The following is an 8,033-nucleotide window of genomic DNA, read 5'->3' on the forward strand; positions in this document are numbered from 1 at the left end:
TAGCTTTCAATAGATACTTAAAGGGTCTGTCATCCCCAAAAATATGATAACCCACTGACATAGAATGTGAAATTACAGATAATACTATGCTTTATGGCCAGGGATTTATTTTTCCTCTGCCTTTCGGGAGGCACTCGGCCATGTGTCCCCTGTTAGCACAGAGAATGTTAGAGTGGGCCATCAGTTCTTGTTCTGACCCTCTCAGTTACACAGGAAGGGACTTGACAGGCTTGACTATGATCAACACTGGCTTGAATCAGACCCTGATCCCCACCTGTGCTTCCTAGCCATGACACAATAGGTGGAAGTTTCTGTGGCCTTCTTTTCCCAGTGCTTCAGAATGTTTAGCCCAACGCCACTGGTCGTGCTTGGCTGAACCCAGAAGGCCTGGCGGCTGCTCTCTGGAGATTGACAGAGTGGGCTACTGGCCCACTTTTAGAGAAATGGGCTCTCCTAAGCAGGACTGCTGGCATCATTCATCATTTTGTAAGAGGTGGGTCAACGTAACGAGAACTCCAAGTGATGATGTAGGGAGAGTGGAAGATGGGGACCTCGTAAACAGACTTATGGCTGCCCCCAGTTTTGCTGGACCTCTTGCTGTACCCCATAAAGGAAACCAGGGAAGTCAGAAGTACAGGACCGCTAGGCCAGGGCTGCCCAACACTACTCCCCGCAGTGAGGGCAAGGCCCGCCCCTGCCCTGTCCCCACAGAGCCACTTGCCACATGTGGCGTTTGAGCACTTGAAATGTGGCCAGTGCAACCAAGGAACTGGCTTCTACATTTTATTTTTTTAATTAATTTTAACTTAAATGTGAATAGCCAGGTGTGGCAAGTGGCTATAGATTGAACTGTACAGCTGTCCCTTTTCAGCCATCCAGCTGTGTGACCTCAGGTAGGTCACCTGGCTTGAGCCCTATTTACACAATTAGGAGGTTGGACTAAACCTTAAAAGGCCTTTTCATCTCTAACGGGTGAGGATTCAAGGTGGTTATTTTACATATGCTTGAAATAAAGAAATACATTTTATTTTTATTTTTTTTTTCTTCAGACGGAATCTTGCTCTTTTGCCAGGCTGGAGGGCAGTGGTCCAATCTCGGCTCTCTGCAACCTCCACTTCCTGGGTTCAATCGATTCTCCTGCCTCAGCCTCCTGAGTAGCTGGGATTACAGGTGCCTGCCACTACACCTGGCTAATTTTTGTAGTTTTTTGTTTGTTTGTTTTGAGACAGTCTCGCTGTGTTGCCCAGGCTGGAGTGAAGTGGTGAGATCTTGGCTCGCTGCAACCTCTACCTCCTGGGTTCAAGCAATTCTCCTGACTCAGCCTCCTGAGTAGCTGGGACTACACGTGTGTGCCACCATGCCTGGCTAATTTTTTGTATTTTTAGTAGAGACTGGGTTTCACCATGTTGGCCAGGCTGGTCTCAAACTCCTGACCTTGTGATCTGCCCGCCTCAGCCTCCCAAAGTGCTGGGATTACAGATGTGAGCCACCGCGCCTGGCCACATTTTTGTATTTTTTTAGTAGAGCTGGGGTTTCGCCATGTTGGCCAGGCTGGTCTCGAACTCCTGACCTCAAGTGATCCATCCACCTCAGCCTCCAAAGTGCTGGGATTATAGGTGTGAGCCACTGGGCCTGGTCAATACATTTTTCTCATAAAGGAATTTCTCTTCTTTAGAGGTTCAGAGAGAGTAACTCACCTGAGGTCACAGAGCAAGAAGAGCCAGCTCTGGATTCAGTGCTCTCTCCGATGCCTCGCGTTCCCCCCAGACATTACCATTCCTTCTGCTCTCCCCCCGGCCTAGGAAAGGGCCACAGGGTAGGAGACCCTGACCCATAGGCTCTTGTCCTGCAGCCAGAGCCTGGCAGAACAGAGGCGGGCTCTGGCTGCAGTTGACAAGACCTGGACTTGTCAGCTGCAGGCAGGAGGTGTGAGGCCCCACTCCCTTCACAGGGACCCTCTGCAGGGCTGGTACCCAGGATGCCCTCAGGGTGCCACATGTGCCTCAAATAGTAGCTCTCATGGACTAGCAGCTCAAAGACTGATTTCTGAGTGCAGTCTCCATACCTTAAAGGTAGTGCTGTGTGTGTGTTTCTGTGAGAAAGAGAGGGACATCATCTCAGGTCGTTCAGCTGAATACCTGAGTCCATAGATACCTGGCCTTAAGAATAATGTCCAGCAACTTTTTAGAAAGAAGGCAGCTTTCATTGAAAGCATGTTCAAAATGGCATCACGGTGTATGGGAAGAGCATGAATTCTCACGAGCCAACAGTTGCAGCATTTTCTTGCCTAGGGTGGGAAGACTCACAAGTGCCTGGCCTGTTTTACATTCTGTAGGCAAATCTAGAAAAGATGGGATTCAAAGTACAACCTTGGGGGGAAACCACCTGATAATTTCACATCCTCTTACTGCCCCAGAGTAGGGTTTCATGTAAATGTGTCCTCATTTTGGAGTGCACAGGGCTTTTTGCTTTGGCTGTTGTTTACATTTTTATACTCTCAGGACACTCTGCAGGCTCTGGTTTGTGCTGGAGTAAGGGATCCCCAAGGAAGAGAGAGATCAGGCTTGAAATCAAACCTCTCAGTTTTCATCATGCCCCTCTCAGTAGGTTCCCAGCAGGCAAGAAAGAGAATGGTGGGGGTTTATGACCGGGCTGGGGGTAAGACTTGCTTCTGAGACCCTGAATCTGTTCTGTCCGACGTTAGCCTTGGGCTCCTGCCTGTCTGCACCCATTTCTTGTAAGGTGAAAGCTCCCAGAGCAGCCCCTGCTCACGGTCTCTTTCCCCTGCCTTGAGCTGGGGAGAGATCTCCTGGTGAGAAGGATCAGAGTGTTTGCAATTGAACCCCCAATAAGAAACAGAGTGGCAACAGTAGCTTCCTTTCACATCTCAGACCCCTGAGGAATCATTGCTCCTCTCTTTCCTCTCGCCCACAGCCACAACCTTCCTCCACATGTGACTGTTCTGGGAGCCCCTAGCCTCTGCAGGAACTACTTGGCGATAGTCAAAGATCCAGTGGTATACAATTGGATTGTCTAGTTACTGAAACTGGCTGGCACTCTGATTGCAGCTACGCCAGGCACAGTTGTCAGGCAGGCAAAATTTGCCTTGGGTGCCAACCCACTTCCTCTTTGTACCTTCAGTCATTCAAAACTCCCAGCTCTGGTGGGGTGCAGTGGCTCATGCCTGTAATCCCAGCACTTTGGGAGGCCAAGGCAGGCGAATCACCTGAGGTCAGGAGTTTGAGACCAGCCTGACCAACATGGAGAAACCCCGTCTCTACTAAAAATACAAAATTAGCCGGGTGTGGTGGTGCATGCCTGTAATCCCAGCTACTTGGGAGGCTGAGGCAGGAGAATCGCTTGAACCTGGGAGGTGGAGGTTGCAGTGAGCCGAGATTGCGCCATTGCACTCCAGTCTGGGCAAAAAGAACAAAACTCCGTCTCAAAAACAAACAAAAAACAAAAACAAAACTCCCAGCTCCTGTCTCCTTTTCCCAGGGCCTGGCTCTTGGCTTGCTGCCTGATGAGCTGGTTCACAGTGTTGGTTAATAAGGGCATGAGTTGCCTTTTCTAAGCATGAGCATTTAAACTGTGGGTTACTATTGCTCCAAAGGAGCTGCCATCTGGATTCTGGGGTATAGATGGAGTTGAGGGGAATCAATGGTCTTCGGGAGACTACGGAGGAAGAGTTTGCAGCCTAAAGGGTCAGGCTTTGAGGGCTGCCCCTAGATCAGAGAATTGGACACACTTGCTTCAGTTTCCTCAAGGGTAAAATGGGGACAGGGTCACTTCCTCAAGGGCTTGTTGTAATGATTAAATGAGGCAAAACGTGCAAAGTGCCCTGGCAGACAGAACCCTCTACAGATCTTAAAAATGAGCTCCAAGGCCAGGCACAGTGGCTCATGCCTATAATCTCAGCACTTTGGGAGGCCAATATGGGAGGATCACCTGGGGCCAGGAGTTCAAGACCAGCCTGGGCAACATAGCCAGACCTCATCTCTACAACAAATTTTTAAAATTAGCCAGGTGTGGCAGTGCGCACCTGTAGTCCCAGCAACTTGGGAGGCTGAGGTGGGAGGATTGCCTGAGGCTGAGAGGTCGAGGCTACAGTGAGCCATGATTGTACCACTGCACTCCAGCCTGGGTAACAGAGCGAGACTCCATTTCTTAAAAAAAAAAAAAAGAGCTCCAAAAGCAGGGGTGATGTCTCTTCTTAGCACACCGTGCAGAGCCTTGTAGTAGATATTCAGGAATTGCGCTGAGTCTATGAAGGAACGTGCAGATGAGTGGATGCCTTTGGTGTGTGTATTCCTGTCTGTGTGCTGAGGAGTGGGCTCCCAGGGCGACTGAGAGCTCTGCCAGGGTCCAGGTTCCCTTCCTCTCTCTCACCACTGAACACTGCCTCCTACACCCACCAAAGGTGTCAGAGATGGCTTGTGAAAGGTTAAACGCAAATATGGAAGGAGACCCTGAAAAGAGAGCAGCAATTAAGAAACAGTATTTTTTTTTTTTTTTTTTGAGATGGAATCTCACTCTGTCACCCAAGCTAGAGTGTAGTGTCTTGATCTCGGCTCACTGAAACCCCTGCCTCCTGGGTTCAAGAGATTTTCCTGCCTCAGCCTCCTGAGTAACTGGGATTACAGGCACGCGCCACCACGCCTGGCTAATTTTTGTATTTTTAGTAAACACGGGGTTTCACCATGTTGGTTAGGCTGGTCTCGAACTCCTGACTTCGTGATCCGCCTGCCTCGGCCTCCCAAAGTGCTGGGATTACAGGCTTGAGCCACAGCACCCGGCCAAGAAACAATTTTTAAAATAATTGTGGTGGTGCTATTTTCCCTTGAGAATTAACTGAGGGTGGACTTGACTACATTGAAAAGATGCATGTGTCTTGGGGGTGATGTGAGGGAGGGTGTCATCAATTGTTCACTTTACTGCTTCAGGGACACAGAAAACGGACCTCATTTTCTATGACAGGCACGATCTCTTCCCCTCTTTTTTAGGTAGGGGAGGGTACACTTTACATTTGCCAGTGTACATCAGGTGGGGCCTCCGTTTCTTCTGTCTCCTGGGCGACTCAGGCTCTGTGGTTCCTCTCTGCCCCCTCCCGTCTCAGATGGCCTCTGGGGCCTTTGAGACCTGGTATTGGCCGGAAAAGGGGTCTGGGGCCCTCAATGGGTTCTGCTGCACAGTGGCTGGGCTGGCCTGGCCTCTAAACAGGAAACATGGAAGTGGCCTTCTGGGAGCCATGCTGGCTTAAAATGCTCTCTGCTCACTGGCGCCAGCTTGTCCATCCCCAGACAGTCCACCAGGCCTGGGGTCACGTGAGGGATGGGGTGTGGCTTCAGACTCACCTCTCCTCCAAGGCATGTTCCTCCAAGGCAGCCTTGCAGAAACCCGGTTTCTCTGAGGGGCTTGCAATCTGCCCAGGCTGTGCTGAAAAACAAAGGTTCAGCCTTTGGTTCAGCCTCTTGTTCACACAGTCTCGATGTTTCTCCATCTCCCCCTCTCCTATGGTTGGGCTGGGTGGAGCCAGAATAGGGGGGCAGGGTGAGGACCTCCTCCTCCTTCCATCTCCCCTATTTTTCAGCTTCTGCTGGGCTGGAAAGGACCAGCGATCTGCTTCCTCTTCCCCCGCTTTTTTTTTTTTTTTGAGTTGGAGTCTTGCTCTGTCGCCCAGGCTGGAGTGCAGTGGTGTGATCTCAGCTCACTGCGACCTCCGCCTCCCAGGTTCAAGCGATTCTCCTGCCTCAGCCTCCCGAGTAACTGGGACTACATGTGCATGCCATCACACCCAGCTAATTTTTTTTGTATTTTTAGTAGAAACATGGTTTCACTGTGTTAGCCAGGATGGTCTCTATCTCCTGACCTTGTGATCCTGCCTCCTTGGCCTCCGAAAGTGCTGGGATTACAGGCGTGAGTCACTGTACCTGGCCTCCCTCTTCCTTTTGACCACAGACATCCCTGTTGATATTTTCTCCTCACTGTACAAGCCTCAAGAGTTCAGCCTCAATAGCGAAAGGGATATTTATCTTCTTCTTCTTTTTTTTTTTTTTTTTTTTTGAGATGGAGTCTTGCACTGTCACCCAGGCTGGAGTGCAGTGGCTCGATCTCGGCTCACTGCAAGCTCCGCCTCCCAGGCTCATGCGATTCTACAGCCTCAGCCTCTCCAGTAGCTGGGATTACAGGCACACGCCACCACACTCAGCTAATTTTTGTATTTTTAGTAAAGATGGGGTTTCACCATGTTGGTCAGGCTTGTCTTGAACTCCTGACCTCAGGTGATCCGCCCGCCTCAGCCTCCCAAAGTGCTGGAATTACAGGCATGAGCCACCGCATCCTTTTTGTTTTATAAACTTGTGACTATCCTAATCTCCTCTGAGAAAATAGCAGGAAAGGTCACAGGCGAGAGAGAGCACAGCAATGCGAACTCAAAATGTCATCCTCGTCTGCATATGGGTTGGCTGCCAGGCTTCTCGGGAGAAGGCATGAGTGGCGTGGTGGCCCTTGGCTCTCTAAGAGCTTATCCTTACCCCTCCCTTTACACCTGTTGCCCGGGCTCTTTCCTCGTGCTCCAGCCCCACTCCTGTCTTTCTGGTCCCTAGACCATGTCAGTCACGCCTGTGTTTGGATCTTTCCGGTCAGCTCTTCCCTTGGCTTCGGCTTCTCCTCCAGCTGCTTCTCAGCTGAGTTTCTTCTCAGCCGGTCGTTTATTCAACAGCTTTTAAATTGAGTCCTTATAATTATTAGGCACAATGCTGGGCACTGAGAGTTCTGTGGTGAGCAAGAGTAACTCATAGTTTAAAGAAGGGAGACCCAGACGATCCCCTGGATGGGTGCCAACGTTCCCCAGTGCCAGGAAGGAGCGGGAGGGTGCAGTGAGAGCTCGTGAGAGGGATCTGCTGAGTCTAGGGAGTAGGGGATGCTTTCCTGAGGAAGTGAGGATGAAGCTGGGATCTGAAGGTGGAAGAGGAGGTGGAGTGATCTAATTTGAGGCCAGGCTCTGTCTCCCCCATGGCTAAGTCCAGTTGATTTTGCCTTCTCAATATCTTAAATCTACCCACTTGTCTCCCTCCAGCGGAACCCCACTGACCCCACTGACTGAGTCTGAGGGACGTCTCAGGTTTCACCAGTCACTTGGAGCAGCGTTTGGTGACCCCTTTCCCCTTGGCCTTCCTGATGCGCACCCTCTGGTTTTCTTCCTCCTTCGCAGATCAGTCCCTCCTGAGTCCCATATGATATCGCCCCCCTCTACCTATAACCAGCTGCGAAGTCGCAGAGTTCCTCCAGCCCAGGCCGCTCACTTTCTCTCCAGGCGAGCAGGAAATTCTGTCCATGCTGTGGCCTCAGCTATTGCTTACACAGAGATGGCCTACAGCTTTAGTCATCAGACATCTCCACTGAACCCTAGCTGTTTACTTAACATTTCCTCTAAGTGGAAACGTTAACAGCTCAATATGTGTGATCTTTCCCTCTAACCCTGTTCCCTTCCAGAATTCCTGGTGTCAGTGAATAGCCCGCCATCCTGTTACACAAGCCAGAGATCTTGAGTCATCTTTGATGCCTTCTTCTCTATCACTCCCATATCCAATCAGTCATTGAGTTCTGGAGATTTGACCTTCTAAATAAATATCTCCAAGTTCACCTACTCTTCTCCCTCATCCACCACCATCAGCTTAGTCCGAGTCACCGTCAATTTTTGCTCTGTCGCCCAGGCTGGAGTGCAGTGGCGCGATCTCGGCTCACTACAACCTCCGCCTCCCGGGTTCAAGCAATTCTCCTGCCTCAGCCCCCTGAGTAGCTGGGATTATAGGCACGCGCCACCACGCCTGGCTAATTTTTGTAGTTTTAGTAGAGACAGGGTTTCACCATGTTGGCCAGGATGGTCTCGATCTCCTGACCTCATGATCCACCCGCCTCGGCCTCACAAAGTGCTGGGATTACAGGTGTGAGCCACGGCGCCCGGCCTCAGATTGAGCTTTTTGAATCATCACATCACATCACATCACATCACATCACATCACATCACATCA

The 8,033-nt window shown here is 50.6% G+C and overlaps 1 protein-coding gene across 4 annotated transcripts in view; it reads left to right on the plus strand.

Moving 5' to 3' along the window:
• Positions 1-8,033, plus strand: part of LOC116463179 (probable ribonuclease ZC3H12D) — a 35,272-nt gene that overhangs the window by 13,506 nt on the left and 13,733 nt on the right. The window lies entirely within an intron of this gene.

The sequence above is a fragment of the Hylobates moloch genome, unplaced genomic scaffold, assembly GCF_009828535.3.
Source record: "Hylobates moloch isolate HMO894 unplaced genomic scaffold, HMol_V3 SCAFFOLD_28, whole genome shotgun sequence".
Classification (NCBI taxonomy): Eukaryota; Metazoa; Chordata; class Mammalia; order Primates; family Hylobatidae; genus Hylobates; species Hylobates moloch.